The following is a 21,247-nucleotide window of genomic DNA, read 5'->3' on the forward strand; positions in this document are numbered from 1 at the left end:
CTAAAATAATAATCCTAAAGGCAAAGAGTGCTTGTGTGGAAAAGAGGAGAATCTGTAGCTTACGTACCTGCCATGACATATTTTTTTTCCCCCTTATTTTTACAGCCACATTCTCTTAATATCTGAAACATTGCAAAAGTGATTTTTAGCCCAATACCCATCAGTGGCTTTTTTTTTTTTTTTTTTTTTTTGCTCACAGCAGATGAAGAATTCCCTGTTTCTGACCTCAAACGACAATTAAAAAATGCAAACAACAACAAAACTACAATTAGCTTGAAATGCAAGCAGGGGAGCTGAAATCCTGAGTGACACTGAATAGGCTGCAGGTGACTCAGAAATGGAGGGGAAAAAAAGGTGGGAAGATTTGCCACAATTTCATGATTTATAGAGATGTATGTTAAGGGGAAAGATCTTCCGGCCAGACTCTCCTACCTTGAAGCATGTGTAGTTTCATGTGAGTTCCTGGGTTGCGATTAATGCATTAGCATGGCTAATGTGGAGAGGATGTGGATGTTATGGAAACAGCAATCATCTGGTGTGAGATTTTAGAGCAACACTGGCTCCATCAACAGGTGGATCCATCTATAGATCTCAATGCAGGTAAGGGTTTATAAAAAAAAAAACAACACTCTTTTCACTAATATTTGTGGTAATCATTAGCAAGTTAATGTTATACAGCTACTGCTTATTCTGAAATGACCAAAGAGATGTTAAATCGCTGCATATCATCTGTAACAATGATTACATATTCTGTGAAAAGAATTGCCTCCTAGATGAGGAAAATAACATATTTGTGTGACCCAGAAAAGTATAATTTTCCCTAAAAGATTACTTTATTCTCCATCTTCTCCTACTTTGCTGTAGAGTTACTCGGCTGATGTGGAAAGTTGTGCGTGTAGCTTTTGACAGGCTCCTCCTTCTCTGGCAGTACCCCCTGGTATAAGTCAATCAAAATTCTGTTGGTGCTTTCCTGTGTGTCCTTGAATACTCCATCTCTCAAGGCACTCCCTCTCATAGCATTGAACTTCATGCAGCTGCCTCAGAGCAATAACAGGCAACATCTGTTCATCCTCAGCCATGGGGGGGAGCTGGCAGCATGGCCCAGCAGAGATGCCAGAGCAGACAACTTGACCTCCAAACTGTTGAGCAGATTTCAGTCACCTCTTACTCCCTGAAGGGATAATGTGTTGGGGCACCTCTGAGTGGGTGCTGCTTCGCTATACTTCATTGTAACTTTTCACATTCAGAATGAGAATTGAGCATGAAAAAGGCTGGGAGGCTCTGTCTGCTGCACTGTACCCTTTCCCCCAGTACAGTTCTTTGCTCTTCAGGGCCCAATCTTTGTACACAAGGATGAAGTAAGAAAAGAGGTGGAAAACAGCAAACAGTTGATGAAACATCAAGTACTCTTAGTAAAGTCTTACTAAATCCTCTCTCTACTACCCAGTGACCTGAAAAAGAAAAGTCTATGTGGGTTTTTTATGTAATCTTACTTTTCTTACACCTACACTTCATGCAAAGCTAGATTATAGAAATAATCTGTTCATCAAACAGTAAATTGTCAGTTCCTTCTCCTTACCAGGTGAACTTTGAGGGAGCATGAAAAACAGAATGTTTGTCCATATTCAAAGAGTATGGACAGAAGAGTGCACAGATACACTCCTTACCACATAAAGGACAATTATTTGGTATCAGCATCAGTCTCTCTAATTGTACAAATATAATCTGAGTTTGTTAGACACATAGGTTTATGCATACCAAGTTCTAACATAGAAAAATGTTTAGTAAATGTGCCCATTTGTGATTTTCTTCCAAGAATCCAACCATTTATATTCTTAAAAGCAAAAAGTAGAGTGCTTTATAGCTAAGGACCTTTTGCAAAAAACATGCAATATCACTAATTTCTAATACAGATACGTAATGTACGTAGATTTCCTCTACCTGTACTGGTTAGGATGGTGCATCATTAAGGCAGTTTCCTGTTATTATTCTACTGTGGGTGCTGTCCACTTGCTGCTGATAGGAAAAGAGATTTGTGTTTTACACTGATGCATATTTGCTGGATCATTATTCTCTTTGCTAGCAACAGTTCTGCTTCTTATTTAATGACCCAATTCGCTGTTTACTTTCCAGGAACCCTTATTAAGGAAGAAGCCTTGTAAGTGTGTTGTGTGTTCTCATCTATCTTCAATCCGCTACTTCTGCTTTTTACTTAGTACAGAATTTAATCAGCTCATCAAAACAGTGAATAACCACAGTTCCTCTCCTTTGCTCAGGAGAGGTGAGGAGAGAAGGTAGTAGAGGCCTCTGGCATGAATAGAAATATGTGACAGAGATCTGTGGCTGATAAATGTTTCAGGTTTTTTTGGCATTTTGGGAACCATTAAGGCAAAGAAAATCACTGCTGTGACATCGACAGCCTGACTTAGACCCACAATGCTCACATGGCCTTGTTGAATAACCCAAACTAGCTGTCAGTGTAGCAGCATTAAGTCCTGAAGTATCTTTCTGTACGTGCCCTATCTCATAGCTTTCAGTCATTCTGGTCAAAGGCTTGATACTGGCATATCTGTTTTCATAGCCTCAGAAAGACATTGAGGTTGCTGTGGCTGTCAGAGAGTGTGTGCTTACAGGCTACTCGTCTCAGTCTTTCAGTGGGCTAAACCTTTCTTACTTTGCTCTTATCTTGTGCTTATGACCTCTGGATACTCATTTAAGTATCACATAGAGCTGCTATCAGCTACGGCCTTCTATTCATTCTTTGGCTCTTGCCCTAATTAGTCTAATACGCACATATAATTTGCATGCAAGGTTATGCAATCATGCAATCAGCTGCATAATTTCCTTTTTAATGTTTTATCAATTTTGAGATTGGGTCTGACTGACTGTATGCATGAGAATAATGTGTGCTAGAGGTCTAGCGAACATAATTGCAAATTGCATGCTGTTGCTATGGTAAAGATCTTATTAATGAATTAAGAAGGAGGAGTATAACAACTGTGGTTTTTTTTTTTTTTTTTTTTTTCCTGCAGTTCATCTTTTTGCATGAATGGATTATTGACGCTAGGAGCTGCTCAACTATTTGAATTCTCCAGATTTTTGATATTCTAAGTCAATTTTGATATTCAGTATATCAATCTTAATGTTGTGAGACAAGTGAACATGCAAATTTAATAATATCTTACTTAGAAAATGTCCTTAAATTCATGCCATTTGAGGGGGAACTATTTAGTAAACTCAACACAACTGCTGCTTGGTTTCCCCAGACATCTTTTTTTCAACTTTTTTTCCAACAAAAGGTACTCACTAGCAAATGGGCAGTATGAAGTTTTTACTTTTTATGTGCCAACATGAGAAAAACAGTACACCAGAGATCATTAAATTTTCAAGGTCTGCAATATGGAAAGATAATCCTTAAAAGCAACTGATCTGGAAAGAGATCAACCTGAAATGATTTTACTCTCCAGAAAACTGAGCCAGGTGTAAATGTCTCCTATAGGAGATGACTCAGGAAGGCAGGGAATACTCAGTGCAACCTGTAAAATGCTTATTTTCTCATCCAGAATGTATCAAAATGCACGCAGTGGATTTTTCCTTATGTGAATTTCTAGTTGTGGTGTTTGGTTCTGTGGTAGTTTCATAGCAAACTTTCCAGAGGTTGCTTAGGAAGCTTTCTAGGTCAGGTTAGCTGTACTTTCCCTTCTTCTTTTTGTGTTGGTGAATAAAAGCTCTTGGTTTCTTCAAAGGAGAAGGAATCATGTTTTCCAACTCCTAATCCTGGATGATAGGTATGAAGGATACCCATGACATGAAAAGTATTTCCCGCTTTAAACAAGTGAGGCTTATTCAAACTTGGGATACTTAACACTGACTTTTATAATTTTGTCTAAAAAAAGTCAGTAGTGAACAGCAATATGAAAAAAAATAATGACTGGAGTTGTCCTGCAGGCAATCCAAATAAGGATTAACCATGACTTAAGTTAGAATGCCTTGATCAATGCAAAACATTTCCCATATGGAATAACATTTAAGACTAGCCTGAGAAGCTGTCCATTAGAGCCCTTCCACCTTAGAAAATGCCCTGGCTGAAATCAGTCAGGCTCTTTGCTCCCATCTTAATGCAGGCCTTAATGTCAACCAGGCAGGAGATGAAGGCTCTGCACTGGAGAGGCATTCCTGGAGATGCAGGAATGTGATATCAGATGAGATCTGAATCATTTACAGGCAGCATCTTCCATATAATTTCGGAACAGGTCTAAGAAGGTATAAGCAATAAAATTTCTCTGTGTAAATGATATGCTTTCCAGACAAGCAGATGTATACATGGGATGGCATAACCACAAACTCTATTGTTTTAGCAAAGTTTTCAGGAGTTGTTCTTGCTGAGAAAACAGCCTAGAAGTTACTCTAAGATCTGACATTGTCCTCTTCATGTGGCATTTGACCTGTGAAGTGGTGTAGGGGAAGCTGTGGAAAATGTTTGTGTTTACTGGACATTAATCATAGCATAGAAGTTACACTGATTCATTTTGCAGTAAGCAGGCTCTGCAGAAAAAAAAAATGCAAGGTCACCAGGGCAGGATTTTTTCATCATTTGCTTCTCAGCTCTGAGCATAAAGAACACAATATGTATGCAATTTCTGTTTAATTTAGCTTCTGGAATCATTTGTTTCTTCTTCTTCTGCAGCTGCAGATAGGATAATCTCAGGCAGAAACATTTCAAATAAGCAGGTGGGAATTAATTGGTCTGTGCAGATACAAAGAAAATGTATAGTGTACATTTCTGCTGCTGATTTTACTCCATCTGAAATATATTAGCTGTGGGGAATACTGGTTAGGGCTTTGTATGGGTAGTGTTTTTATATTTTACATTTTTGAATGTTCTCTCTGTATTTCCTTTTTATATGTATTTTCTATTTTTTTCCTCTTGGACTGAAGATCATTAATTTCCTTCAGGCTATGTAAGGTTTGTTTTCTTCTAAATTAATTAATACAAATTAAAACTTTGTAGTGGTTGCAAAAAGTGGAAGAATCCAATAGTCTATTATTAAAAAAATGAATAAATCCAATCAAACTTATCTGAGAATGGCTGGTACTTCATCCCTACCTACCTTTTTCACATTAAATAGCTACAGAAGACATCTGGGGAGAGGCCAGTTTCAACATATCTGCCTGTAAAACAAACACTGGCTCCGATATACTGTGGTGTATCTCAAGATCTCCAATACATTCAATAACATGCAAACAACACACAACATGTAATCACACAAGGATTAAATTTCTTGTTATTTTTCTTTCCGGTCTTGCAATTCCAGCCAGGTTTACACACTTATCAGCATGGTTTACACTCCATATTTTGTAAGCCATCCTCAATAGACACCAATAAACAAGTATAGATTCGTTTGCATTACTCCCTCAGTATACTTATGGGTGACACAAAAAATCACTACAATCTGCAAGAATAGTGTTTTCATCATGGCCAAAAAATTAACAGAATTCACACTGCTTTCTCTAAAAGGGCAATCTTACCTTCAGTATTTTCATTCTGCAGATTTTTAACTGAGATCCAGGACTTTTCTGAGAAGAGAATCTTATTTCACTGGAGTGAAAGAAAACTTTTTTTTAAAACAGTTAGCCCTTTCTTCTTGTGAGGAGAGACATTCAAATGTTCTTGATCCACACTTCTTTGTTCTTCTTATGAGGCTTGTTGACTCTGTTGCTACTTCAGCTTACCTCTTCCTTTCTGTTCTAAATATCTGGGGATGTAGACTGTTCTAGTCATTTTTTCTTGCTTTTCATTCCCAGTTTAACTTCACAGCCATCCAGCCACTCAGCCCCAAGCCTACAGCACTGTATGGGGTTACTGTGGCCAAAGTGCAGGACCCGGCACATGGCCTTGTTGAACCTCATCCCATTCACCTCAGCCCAGCCATCCAACTTATCTAGATCCCTCTGAAGGGCCTCCCTACCCTCAGGTAGATCAACACTACCTCCCAGCTTAGTGTCATCTGTAAATGTACTGAGGGTACACTCAGTCCCATCATTTATGCCATCAATAAAGATATTAAACAAGATGAGCCCCAGTACTGACCCCTGGGGGACACCACTTGTAACGAGTCGCCAGCTGGACTTAACTCCATTAACTGCTACCCGTTGGGCATGGCCCTCTAGCCAGTTCCTTCCCCAAAGAACGGAATACCTATCCAGACCACAGGCAGCCAGTTTCCCCAGGAGAATAATGTGAGAGACCGTGCCAAACACTTTGCTGAAGTCTAGGCAGACTACATCAACAGCCTTCCCCTCATTTACCAGTCTGGTCACCCAGTTTTAGAAGGAGATGAGGTTGGTCAAGCACAACCTGCCTTTCATGAACCTGTGCTGGCTGGGCCTGATCCCCTGGATGCCATGCAAGTGACATGTGATCTCACCCAAGACGATTTACTCCATAACTTTCCCTGGTACTGGGGTCAGGCTGAAAGGCCTGTAGTTCCCTGGATCCTCCTTAAGCCCCTTCTTGTAGATGCAAGTCACATCAGCAAGCCTCCAATACTCTGGTCAATACTTGCAAATAATTCCAGAGATCTCCAATATATCTAATTCAGAATAAAAACACATTTCACTTTCCTGTCTTACAATATGCTTTCAGAGGAATGCAAAACTCCTTTGAAGTCTTAAAAAATTCTTTCTTGCCCCCTACACATATCACATTTTTATGACAAAACGTTTCTGGCATACAATTTTTATCTCACGTAAGACCCTCTTGGTTTTTTTTTTTTTTTCACAGAATCACAGAATCACTGAGGTTGGAAAAGACCTACAAAATCATCCAGTCCAACCATCCAGCCATCACCAATAGTTTGCACTAAATCATGTCCCTCAACACAACATCCAAATGGCAACTCCACCACCTCCCTGGAGAGCCCATTCCAGTGCCTGACCACTCTTTCAGAAAAGTAGTATTTCTTAACATCCAACCTGAAACTCCCCTGGCACAGCTTAATGCCATTCCCTCTAGTCCTATCACTCATTACACGAGAGAAGAGGCCGACCCCCAGCTCACTACAACCTCCTTTTAGGTAGTTATAGAGCCTCCCCTGAGCCTTCTCTTCTGCAGGCTGAACAATCCCAGCTCCTTTAGCTGCTTTTTCTCCAATTTATCTTCCTTTCTTCCTCCACAAACAATTTTCTGAAAAAGTTAGGTTGAAATAGTGTCATATTTCTGAATTTTGTCTCAAACCACACTTCTCATTACAGTAGATTTAATAGAAGATCATATCTAAAAAGAACATAGCCTGTGTTTTGATATCTCTTTAAATGATAAGTATACATTTCTAAAATCTGAATATTTAAAATAACTCCTCCTGAGATGTTAGAGGTTCCATACTCTTTTTGATAAAGAATAATTATTTTTTACAAAGAGTATCCTACATTATTTATTTGCTATAATTTTTATTCTGACAGTCTCTGGAAGAAAATTGTCACACTACATTTTTAGGTCCATATCTGTAAAAGTGATGTTTTTGTATGAAGGGTGGTCATACTCCCACTGTTCTGCCCTCTACTAGAAACTCCTGTTTCAGATGAATTTCAGATATGTTGAATCATATCCTTACACTCGTATGGAATATTCATTTAAAACTGAAAATCTTTGACTAAGTAGTTTCAATATAAAGACTTCTTTAATCTCTGAAGTGGATGACTGTTGCACATGTTCTGTGTTCTTTATCTTTTTGTTTCCAGCTTAAACCTCCAACTGGATCCAGCATGTTTTGGACACAGATTTACTTTATCACTCTCAATCCATCGTAAAGATTTATACACATGAGTTGCAGGAAAAGTACTGTAATAACATGCAATGTAAGATCTTTTGAAGGAAAAGAAAATGCATTTTTATCATGGAAGGATTTGGATTCAAAGAGATCTTAGACCATCCAGTTCCAACCCCGCTGCTGTGGTCAAAGTTGCCAACCACTAGAGCAGGCTACCCAAATATCCCATCCAGTCTGGCCTTGAACACCTCCAAGGATGGGGTCTCCACAGCTTCTCTGGGCAACTCATTCCAGTGTCTCATCACTTCACTTAAAAAATAAGAAATCTTTAAACAAGTTAGTTTCATGCATTCACACATGCTCTCTCACAGTACTTGTGAGAGAGTACTCCCTTCATCACTCTCACATGAATGAACTTGCAAGCATCAAGATGCATGTGTCCAAGTGGGCTTGCCAGTATTTCTATTAATAGATACTACTTTCATGTATCAACTTTAATATTTCTGATATAAACTTCTACATCAAGCATCAAAAGCTGAAGTGTTTGGGAAAAAAATAATCTGGGATACTTTAACTGTCAGTTGCATGTACCGTGCCTTAAGTAAAAAAAAATTATATATATATATATATATATATATATATATATATATATATATATAATATATATATATATTTGGGCATTTCAGTGTCTTTGCTTTAAAATCAAGGTAACTGTCATTTCAGTAGAAAAGTAGAAAAGTAGAATGTTAAAAGATAAAAAAAAACGTTCCCTTGTTGATATAAATCATCAGCAATTTTGAGCATGTAAGCACATTAAATGACATAGCAGCAGCAACTCTAGAATTAATTTGCTAAAAGAACATAGGGTACCATGGTAACTACTATTTCTAGAATTTACAAAGTACAGTTGGAGTTAAAAGGATGTCTACTATTGTTTATAAAAAATGTCTTGTATAGGCTAATGATAAAGTACAAGACATTCATCTTAGTTCTGAGAAAATACCAACTACATACTTAAGGTTGACAAAAAAGTACTACTTGTAACTGTGTTGAAAGACTAATAATTATTAACTGCTGTGTGACAATTGATAGTTTAATACCTACAATGCAGTGGAATTAATTAGTTGGAAAATACCTCATAAGTCTTTTTCCTACTCTATGTGTGCATAAATCACTGCTTTTTTTTTCTACTCTCCAGTTAAATACCTTCAAAGTGCTATAAGCAGAGGAATTGATACACTACAGTAATGTTTGGGTTTTTATTTTGAAGAGGTTTGTAAAGCTTCAAATATATATCTGTTTAAATATGTAGATAGTTCTAGAGGTAAATTAACTTCATGTCCAGCAAGTAATCTCTGCACTCTGCTTCTATATTTAATAACACTATTACAGAATGTTGTATAACGCTAGCTTTCTTATCTACAATGCTTTATGAAAGCCAAACCTTTGATAGTTGGCACTCAGTATTTTGTGTAGCAGTGCTTTTGTATTCAGCAATACTTCATGAAGCAGACATGGCTTCTGTACAATTCACTGACTTTGAAGCTAAATATGGGCCCAAGTGCTTTGGAGGCTCACGATCTTAATTTCATATGGAAAAAAAATGTTACGATGTTCAATTTAATAACAGTCAGCGCCTTTACATATGGGAATAATACATAAATTATTAAACTCCTATCTGCCAGGTGTCAGAAATAAAAGTGAGTTTCAAAGACTACAAAATTCCTCTTAAATAAATTTAATAGATAGTGCTGTCTGGACATGCTCTTTATTAATCCTCAGGGCTTCTCTTCTGTAGGGAAATTTGTATGGTAGCCTGCTGAAGTAGTTCTGGAGTCACTGCTCTTCCTGCTTGGCTTTAAGTCTAGTGAAAGGACTAGAAGAATGCAACCTGGAACAACATATAAAGACGATATTTCCAGTAATCCCAAAATCAGACATCCCAAATGTCACAAGATATAGACCAGAATTGTCATTTGTTTAAGGTCAATATATCCCAAAACTTTGCATATCTTTACTGGTAGACTATTACTAAAGAGGGGTTTAAAACAAAAGTGTAAATTTACACAGGAACACCTTAGTTTTCTGTACTTCTTTATTTGAGAGGAATCATGTGTAGCACTAAGATGAAACCTACTCCTGACAAATCCAGAAGCTATTTTTTCCATCTTTTATTTGGCAAAAGGTAAACAAGCATATCTGTGTTTTTAGCAAACAATAAGGAGTCATTAATTCATTTGGTGGAGAAAAATACTCAATTTCTAAATATTGATCTAAGCTTTTATACCTATGTGATAGACCTGAAACTAACAACAACATAATTTTGCCTTGCTATGGATTAGCAACTTGCATTAGCATAAAATTGTTGTTTAATACTAGGACTGTCATTCCAACTGGATTATGAAAGTGTGATTTATTAAAACAGCTACATAAAGATATATTGTAATTCTCAAAGCAAGTGATTTTTGAAAATATTTTCTCCTCTCTTTGAGTTTTAATCAGGTAAAGAAAAGTCATTGACAGCTGTACACAATTTGGCCCAGCATGTGGAGCAGACAGGGCTGCTTCACTTCTATTTGTAACCATGTACTTATGACTGCTTTTGTAGAGCTTTTTAATTCATGTCCTTGCCTCAACAATTGCTGTACTGACTTCTTAAATTTTTTCTGTTAATTGACAGTTCATATTTTTAACAAAAGCATAGATATTGTGACAATGCCACTGTGTTTCCTGAGCTTTTGTGTCCCAAGAAGAACTGAAACCTACTTCCAAGCCTTTCTATATTTTGAACAGCAACAGATGTACTCCCATGTATAAACCCTGCTTCTGGCAGTAGAATGAATATATATGCCTTCCCCATAGGAAAACTTTACAAAATGTTTAGTATCTTTTGGCTTCTTGTGTTACAGACATGTTTTATTAAGCACAAATATGCTGAGTCATTAAATGTTCTCTTTAATCACAGAATCACAGAATTGCCAGGGTTGGAAGGGACCTCAAGGATCATGAATCTCCAACCCCCCTGCCACACGCAGGGCCACCAACCATTCCACCTAATGCTAGACCAGACTGCCCAGGGCCCCATCCAATCTGGCCTTGAACACCTCCAGGGACGGGGCATCCACAACCTCCCTGAGCAGCCTGTTCCAGCATCTCACCACTCTCTCCGTAAAGAATTTCCCCCGACGTCCAACCTAAATCTCTCTTCCCTCAGCTTAAAACCATTTCCCCTTGTCCTGCTGTCACTCACCCTTTCAAAGAGTTGATTCCCCTCCTGTTTGTAGGCTCCCTTTAGGTACTGAAATGCTGCAATGAGGTCACCCCGCAGCCTTCTTTTCTCCAGGCTGAACAAGCCCAGCTCTTTCAGCCTGTCCTCATAGGGGAGGTGCTCCAGTCCCCTGATCATCTTTGTGGCCCTCCTCTGGACCCTCTCCAACAGCTCCCTGTCTTTCTTGTACTGGGGGCTCCAGACCTGGACGCAGCTATATTGCTGTTAAACGTGTTTTGAAAAGAACATTGAGTTTAACAATTCTGTTAAAAATAGGCTAAATCCCAAGTCAACAAATTCTTTATTTTAATCTGAATTTGCTGCCTATTTTTGCATAAGATTAACTGTGGATGTAGCTAAAATACTGTACAATATTTGTTCATATGTCTGCTCACTAAGGTATTACAAATGCTTCTGACAGTGCTTTAGTGAAGACTGTGACCTTTGACGCGAACAGACAGGAGAAAGAAAAACTGAGCTTAATTAAGACTTAAAAGCTGAAAGTTTGATCTTGCAGTCTGTGCTTTCCTCTGTAGTGGGAGTTCAGCTTGAATAAATACTACTAAGGGTTCTTAAGAAGCTGTAAAAGTCATGCCCTTGTTTGTCCTGTCATAATTTAATGAGGTGTCAGGCATATTTTAAAAAGAGATGTTATTAATTGCCCAAATTTTTCTATGTTGCTCTTTCCCCTTTCAAGAGTAAGCCAAAAAAACCCCAAAACCCCACCAAAAAAAAAAAAAAAACCAAACAAAACAACAAAAAAAAAAAAACACCAAAGAAAACAAGTGGCATCACCACCTATCTATTTGTAGAGTTCCATTACGTAAATAGTCTGAGGGGAAGAATAATCAGGTGGGGGCTAGGGCATGAGACAGGTTACGAATGCCTGGTTCTGTTGTAAAGTTGGTATGACACACAGGTCTCCTTAACTCTGTTTTTCAGACAGAAATTGTCAAAGTGCTTTCCTCTTTTTTTTTTACTGTCAAATGCTTCAGTTTTATGGCGATGACTCAACTGAGTTAAAGAATATAAAGTTAATTCTTTAGTGATAAGGATAACAAAGGTCTATCTCTGTATCTTCCATCCTTCGGATAAAAAAAAATAAACACCAAAAACACACTGAATAAAACAATATTGTTTAATCAATTTTTCAGTCTGTTTTGAAACCAGAATCCTATTCCTACTAAATCGAGAAGGTGTTTTTTTTGCCACTAACCAGAGCATGGATGTAATTTAATGTAAAACGTTCTATCAATAACCATCAAAACCCAGAATGCACTGTATTTTCATGCTTCAGAAAAGAAATGTTGCTGCAGTTACCATCAAGATTTTCAAAAGAAACATTTGATTACCCAAAATCTATTACTTCAGGCATTTTGATGGCCTTGTCAGAATTCTAAGAAGTGAGCTTCCAGGCTCTTTTTGTGCCTGACTTAGTGAAAGCCATTGCTTTCACCCATTGTGCAGTTAGGAGTTTTTCTTCCAAAATCAAAATTGCTTCTTCTTGGAATCTTACCTTTCTCAGAAGGTACTATCATTGAAGTAAACAAGTACTTTGTAATCATGCATCAAAGAATATTGGTGTGGGCTCTGATTTATCTGTCTGTCTGTAGAAGCATAAAAAGGAATGAACCTGTGCTAGTTAGGTAGTACATATGCTAATCAGCAGCCATAGAACAGAGATTCTGGAAAAGGCTTCTGACTCTGATGGTATTTCACTTTCTTCATTAAATCACCATAAACTGGAGAATGAAAATAATCTTCTGTGATGCAGGTCTTGTGTGACACGTAAGACCCACTCAGAAGCACATTCTTGAACAATTTAATAATAGTCATTCTTTAATCATAGCCATGATCCCATTTTAAAAGGTGAATATTTTACATCCTTAAATACACCAATATATGGGTATTATTTTTTCTTTTTTAGCTTTTCAGAAGAATAATATTTTGTGAAGAGTTGTTTGGGTGGTTTTTTTTTTTTTCGTGGTGTTTTGTTTTGTTCTGTTTTTCTGAGAAGAAAAAGAAAAAAGATTTGGCAAAGAAGTTTTGCCTTTGAAAACCTGTGTTTTCATATTTTGACCCAAACTTTAAAATGGAGAATTCACAGACAACCTTTCTGCCTTCACACAATTGCGTAATATCCTTGAAGTAATTACTTCCATGAAAAGTTACTCTAGGAAAACATGTAATCTTTGTTTATGTCTTTTCATGAAGTTGGCAGAGTTTATGACATAGTTATATAATCTTGTGAAGCTTGAGGTAGTTGTGAAAATATGATCAAAGGCTTGAATAGGCTTTGTGGATTATTCATACTTACGATGTACTTGTGATGTAAGATCTTATAAAATATCTGAAATATAAAATTAAAAAAAAAGTCCTTCTAGCAACTTATTTCCTAGACAGGCTCCAGCAGTGGGTGCAGGTGAACCTCAGGAGGTTCAACAAATCCAAATACAAGATCTCGCATCTGGGCTGAGGCAACCCCCATTACAAATACAAGCTGATCGATAAAAGGACTGAGCACAGCCCTCCTGAAAAAGACTTGGGGGTACTGCTGGATGGGAATCTGGATGGACATGAGCTAGCAATGTGCCCTTGCAGCCCAGAAAGTCACCATATCCTGAACTGAATAAAAAGAAGTGTAGCCAGCTGGTTGAGGGAGGTGATCCTGCCCCTCTCTGCACTGCTGAGTCCTTGCCTTGAGTACTGTTTTCAGATGTGGAGTTCTCAGTACAGGAAAGACATGGACCTGCTGAAACATGTCCACAAGAGAACTGCAAAAATGACCCAAGGGATGGAACTCCTCTCCTATGAGGACAGGCTGAGAGAGTTGGGGCTGTTCAGCCAGGGGAAGAGAAGGCTGCTAAGTGACCTGATAGTGGCCTTTCATGATCTAAAGAGGAGCTACGGGAAAGAAGGGCACAGACTCTTTAGCAGGGTCTGTTGTGACAGAACAAGGGGAAATAGCTTCAAGCTCAAAGAGTGTACATTTACGTTACATATAAGGAAAAAATCTTTTACAGTGAGGGGGATGAAGCATTGGGACTTGTTGCCCAGTGATGTGGTTGATGCCCTGTCCCTGGAGACTTTCAAGGCGAGGCTGGATTAGGACCTGGGAAACCTGATCTAGCTGTGGTGTCCCTGTTGACTGCAGGAGAATTGGACTAGAAGTCCAACTCTAAAGATTCTGTGACTCTATGAATTCTCTAACCTGGCCATAACTCTGAAAACTAAACTCCTGCTGTCTGCTCTTGGCTGTCTACTACTTTATCCCAACACGGTATCATCTGTAAACTTGCTGAGGGCTGAATCAATCTATACCATTAAAGAAATTAAAGATTATTGAAGGATGCTACTGGTAATTAACTGCCATTATGAGTTGTACTGTAGATCAATACCCTTTGAAACTAATGGTTTAGCAGTTTCCAATCCAACCTGTTATGCTTGTTGGATTATATGCTTATAAGAGTACTACAGGATGCCATATAAAAGCTTTGCTGTAGACAAGCTGAGCTTCCACTCGCCTCTGTCCCCAAAGTTGGTCACCTCATTACAAAAAGAAATCAGATATTCCCAAATGTCTTCTTGAGAACATCTTTCAGGAGTATTTGTACCACAGTTTTCTCAGGCAGTGAGGTTAGATTGACTGGTCCGTAACATCCCAGGTCTTCACTGTCCCTCTTGAACGGATGTGGTGTTCGCTTTTTTCTTTTCTCATCATGAAAAACCTTTCCTGTTTGCAGTCAAAGGTGACTGAGAGCAGCCTCACACTGACATCAGCCAGCTCTCACAGGACCCAAAGATGCATCCCATCAGGTCATGCAGATTGTATTCCAGTGGGTTAAGCATGCCTTCACTATGGGCACTGCCTCTCTCCTATAGACTCTGCCATACATAATTCTTAACCTCTGTATTTCTACAACAGGAGAAAGAAGACAAGAACAAGAAAGTTTTCCTAGAAACATTATGAATGTCACCACATGTTTTAATTACTGATCTCTAGAACATTTTTATTTTAACCAAGCTATTTCAGCTAAATTATTACCCATATGCCTCTGACTGTAACTTTAAATATTTCTGATTTTAATTTTGTTTATAGTTAGTTTTTACAGGGAAAGAACAACTGAGGAAATGACTATGAAGTAGAACTAGACACTTGAACTGGTGTCCTTCCTTCATTTTCAGTGAAGTGTCCAAAGAAAACAGGCACTCTGTCCTCTGGTTTCAGCACTTAAATTGACTCTGTTCACCAGTTCTATTCAAGTGGGGGTAAGAAAAAAACAAAAGCTTCAGAGTAAAATTCCTATCAATATTACAAAAAATAAAAGTGTTTTTATTAGGTAGGGAGACAAATAGGCAGTAACAAATCAGAGGGCTTACACTGACCAGATAAATATTGACAAGCTATCAGTGTTCACACAGCCGTACATAAAATAAAATCTGAGTTGCTCGCTGCTCAAGGAGAGTGCCATGAGAATTATTAGAACCACTAATAATAAAATTTCTACTTCCTCTGAGCATATAATAGAGTACTTAATAGATAAAAACAATTTTCTTCTCTGGTAGTATCATAAGGATGGAATTTTATAGTCATCTACCACAAAGTGCCCTGCAATATTTTTAGTGTGGACCTAAGTTATCCACTCTTTCATTTGTTTGCAGTAGTTTACATCTATGCTAACTTTAGATCTGCTCAAGTTTTGCTTGTTGGTTATATAAAAGATGCTAAGTAATGGGTCAATTATGTCTGATGATGACTAGAAGAAACTTTCAAGATTTTATTTGGTATGTAGCATTAGTGAAGCTACTGAAGTACCTGAAACATACTTGTTACATGCTGTAGTAAGCATAACAGTATATCCAAATTACTGCCAATGACTTTGTATCGTGAAATATTTTATTTTAAATGCTAATAAGGCATAAATTGCCTTATATTGCCATAAATTTTGGAATATTACTTTATGAAGAGCTAAAGTCCCCTCCTATCTTCAAAGCTGTATTTTCATAGTTGTTTCCATAATTCATGTATGCAGAAGTATTAGTTGCAAGTCTTTTACAAGTATAAGGATGTTGATATAAATGAATGAACCAAGTTCCTATCAGATATATTTTTTCCATTAATATCAGCCCAGTTGAGACATTTGTCACCCACCAGAAAAGGCCTGCTTTTGCTGTCTCCCAGTATTAAACTCTTTCCAGATTCTTCCTTATCGTAGACTAGGATGCTATTTCAGCAGTGGTATCATAGCGTGCATGTAGACTAGCTACTTTTACAGACTCTGGCCCTTGCTCACTGTGGCTTCTTGCTGCCAGTTTTCCATTAGAGAAGACAGAGGAAAGAGTTTGTCCTTTAGGACCTCATGCTTCTCAATGGCTTCCAAGAGTTGGACAAAATGGCATCAATGCAGGCGTGATCAGCTGAGAAACTGTCACACATGTAGTATTTCCCTGCCCTCCACCAAACTTATGAACATGCAGCAGAAGCTACAGCATGATCTTGTATGACCCTGAGGCAAAAGCAGGACTGCACTCAAGTCCCCATCCCAAAACTCAGTTGCCTATGTCCCATAATATTGTATAAATTATAGACTTGTTCATTTGTATTCACTGCCTTCCAAGCTCAAGAGTGGTGAGTTCCAGTGAGCAGGAAGTCAGGCAAAAATACAACCGGATGTGTATGGGTGAACAAGAAGCTTCTGGCAAAATCCAGTGATAAACAGGAAGTATATGGAAGGTGGATCCAAGGACGAGTAATCCAGGAGTAACACAGAAACTGATGAAACGCAGAATTGAGAAATCCAGAGCCAACCTGAACTGAATCTGGTGAGAGGTTAGCAAGAAAGATTTCCAAAATATATGTGTCAAAAGGAAAATGGGGAATACAGCTCTGTTGCTGAAGGTGGAAAGGACCCTGGTAAGACAGGACAGGCATAGAAGAGGTGGTCAGTAGATAGCTGAACTAGATGATCTTGTAATGACATTGGTGAATCTATGATTCTATGGCTTGCAATGATAGACCTGCAAAGAACTGACAGGAAGACTCAGTTCTCTGGCAACAACACACTGCTGTAACAATAGACTGCCTCTGCCTAAAGCATACACAAAATACAAACTCATTCTTCAGTACCAGAAAGTGGAGAGCAAAAATTGTTTCCAGAAACACAGCAAGGAGAGGTATGTACTTACATGATTGCTTATTGGTTATAATTTTATTCAACATTAACAGTTTGTAAGACGGTTATCGCAAGTACAACACAGGTATGAAATAACCACAGGGCCTTCACTGTCAGGCCTTTGACCATGACAAATGATCTGGCTAGATCCTATACTCAGGGCAATGACTTTCCTAACTTCTCTGTATTCCCCCTAGTTTACTTGCCTCTGCTTCCACCTTCTTCTTATTCCCTTTCATGTTTTAGTTTTCCAGTCACTCCTTGTTCATTTGTGCATGCTTCCTGGCATTTCTGCCTTACCTTCTGCTTTTGAGTTCAGAGGAGGTGATCCTTGAATAGCAATCAGCTTGCTTGGGACTTCCTCTTCAGAACCTCATCTCATGGGTCTCTTTCCAGCAAATTCCAAAAAATGCTGCAGTCTCCTTTTTTAAAGTCCAGAGCTGTGATCTTACATTTCGTACTGCTCTTTCTTTTATAATTCTGAGCTCTTCTATCTCAAAGGCTGCTCTTGACCTTCTTATGCCCTGTGACGCTTTCACCTTCTGTAAATATGACGTCCAGCAGAGCTTATCTCTTCAATGACTCTTTTATCAGAAGGAACTGGAAGTTGTCCTCAACATTCTCCAGGAACCTTCTGGATTGATTATACCCCATTGTGTTGGTTCTCCAGCAGATGTTAGGGAGGTTATTATCCCATGAGAACCAGGGCCTGTGAATGTGAGTTTACTTCTAATCAGTAAAAGTTTTCACTCACATAACCTATAAGAACTGACTGGGAGAATAGATTTCTTTGTCCTTGAGAACAGAGGCTATAGGGAGACTTACTTGGCCTCTAACTGCTTTAAGGGAAGGTACGGAGATGAAACCAGACTATTCATGAAGATGTTTGGTGAAATGAGAAGTGACAACAGACACAAGTGAGAAATTCCAATTAGATGTAGAGAAAAGCTTTTTCACCAAGAACATATTAACCACTGGAAAATGCTGTCCAGAGAAGCTGTGAAATCTTCATTTCCACTTTTTTTTTTTTTTTTTTTAATTTGCCTCCAGGATCTGTCTAAACAATGACCTGAGCATCTTGATCTAAAGGGACCTGCTTTAAGCAGAGAGTTAAATCAGGTGACTATCAGTGCTCCTTCCAACTGAAATTACTCTGTAACTTCTGTCTTACCAAAGCAAGATGAAATGAAAGCCTTTCACAGGCCCTTAGTGACTACTTCCAGTCATAGAATCATAGAGTTGTAGGATGGTCTGGGTTGGAAAGGACCATAGTAACCATCTAGTTTCAACCCCCCTGCTATGTTCAGGGTCACCAACCAATAGACCACTAGACAGACCTCCATGTAGTTCAAACCCGTGACAAACACCTCAGTGGTATTGGACTCTGCCAAGCAAGAATATGTAAGCCAGGCAAATGGAGCCCTGCCACCACCCAATGCCACTACCCAAGGTCGGTGAAATGACAAAGGATGAAATAAAGATACTGGATTACTGTATACATAACATATAAGCATGTTCTTCTCTGCTCAGGCTGAAAAGGTTAACTCTCCAGTTAAGCAGACAGTATGCTTGATTAAGGTCACAATGATACTTACAAGTGCATAAGGAATAAGCATGTGATATATGTAACATAAGTGGTACAGACTTGTCCTCTGTGGTGCAACATGCAAACATACACGTGACCATAAAGTCTGTCAGACCATGTAACTTACACAAAAAGGTGGTACTGAGATGGTCTGGTTCTTACAGACTGAAGAAAGAAGAAAACTGTTTTCTATGCTGTAAGTTCAGTCTTAAATAAAGAGCATTTTTAAGTCCATTAATGTGAATAGCTTTTCACAAAATTTGACTTTCTGATGTTATGTGACCTGTGTTATGTATTAGACTTAGAGAAACTTAGATATCTCTTAACTATAGTTTCATTCTGTTTTAGTTTTAAATTTGTGGTTATTTGGCATTTCTATTTTAAATAAGAACATTTGTTTGCTTGTCTTTCATATTTACATGATATTTGAACTGCATAAGCAGTATAGCACTGTCTGTGTAACAACACAGGTGAAGGCAACAAACTTTTAGCTGCAAAAGGACAAAGCAGTCTATTGATGAGGCATTAACAAATATTTCTGTACTCTGACCATGAATTTCTTTAGAGATTATATCCACCCCAAACAAGACTCCCTAAAGGATATGTTCTGGTATTTATTTATTTATATTATTATTATTATTATTATTATTTTTTAAACAATGTCATTTACAGATTTTTGTGGAATTTGAAAATCATTAGATTAATGCATTTTAAAGTAATTAATGCAATTAAAGTAATACAGTGCTTTGAGAAATTAACAATTACAACTAGCAGATAGATAGAGGAGACATCAGAAGATTTGATCTGTAAATGTTAATAAAAGTGATAAAGTTAATTAACTTACTCAGCAATGTTGACTAAGCATTGATGTGCCTCAGTGGAGAATAAATGAAGCTAAGAGTCATCATGAGAACAGTTCACCCAATCCATAGAACCATACAACAACAAAATGATAGAATCATTTGGGTTGGAAGTTCTATTCCAACTCTCTTGTGATGAGTAGGAACATCTACAGCTAGATCAGGGTGCTCAAACTCCTTCCAGTCTCATCTTTAATGTCTTTGGGGACATTCACCACCTCTCTGTTCCAGTGCCTCACCACATTTATTGTAAAAAACTTCTTCCTTATGTCCAATCTATATCTCTCTTCTTTTAGTTTTAAACCATTTCCCTTTGTACTATCACTATACAGATCCTGCTAAAGAGTCTGTCCCATACATTCATATACTCTTCCTTTAGGTAATGAAAGGCTGCTCTCCTCCTGTTACTACATTCCCCAATAAACGATCTCTCTCCATCTCTTATAGAGGCATCCTTTAAGTAATGGAATGTTATTTAGATTTCTCTGGAGCCCTCTCTTTTGTAGGCTGCATAACCTCAACTTTCTCAGCCTTTCTTCACAGGGGCTGTACTCCAGCCCTCTGAAGCTGCAGGCACCAGAGCCAAACACATTATTCCAGATGGGATTTCATGAATGCAGAATAGAGGGGGAGAATCACCTTCAGTCTGACAGCAACACTTCATTTGATGCAGCCCAGGATACAGATGGCTGCAAGCTTTTCTTCCAGTATTATCCCCAAGTCCTTCTACACAAGGTGATTTGTTATATATTTACTTCATCTCCTTTGACTGCAATGGGACATCCCCACAGAGCCTCAGCTACCACCAGTAAAGGGTTCTTCATAGAATCACAGAATCATAGAATGGCTTGGGTTGGGGAGGACCTCAAGGATCACCAAGTTCCAGCCCCCATGCTGCAGGAAGGGCTGCCATCTGCTATTTCTAGTAGTAAATCAGGTACCCAGGGCCCTATCCAACCTGGTCTTAAACACCTCCAGAGATGGGACATCTCATCACTTCTTGACCCTATTCCCTTGAGGCAGAAATCTGCAGGGGAACAACAGGTGATGAATGGGATTAAAATCAGGGATTACTTTGCAAATTACACCCATAATAGTCCATGAGACAGTAGGGCTTCCATTCAAGGGTGCAGATAGAGTGTTTTCAGCCAGAGCTAAGATGCTAAGGAGAGAATAGCATCATGCATCCCACCAGCTGTTGGGAATCCCAGGTGGTAGAGTCAATACTCTGTGGTCTCTGACTCACATGCAGTTTGTCATAGAAGAGATTCTCTCACTTTGGTCAATTGAGTTGCTGTACAATTTTCTTATGAGAAAATCACTCTGTTCATCGGTTCTGCATCCAAGCAGAAACAATGCTTCCAGAACTGCCAGATACAGTTTAGACCATGCAGGTGCTGTAATTGCTGGCATCCTGTGGGCACTGCTTGGAGGTTGTTATGCTCCAAGGAGCTGCTGTGGTTGTCCTGGGGCCAAGAGCTCTGGGCAGCCCAGCGCAGCCATGAAGGCCACACTAGACATGCAGCACAGTGCAGCACATATCTGACTGTTCCATGAGCAGTGCTTTTCTGGTCAGGGTCCACCCTGGTGCC

This window comes from Phasianus colchicus, chromosome Z (assembly GCF_987193195.1).
Source record: "Phasianus colchicus chromosome Z, bPhaCol1.hap1.1, whole genome shotgun sequence".
In the NCBI taxonomy this organism is placed as follows: Eukaryota; Metazoa; Chordata; class Aves; order Galliformes; family Phasianidae; genus Phasianus; species Phasianus colchicus.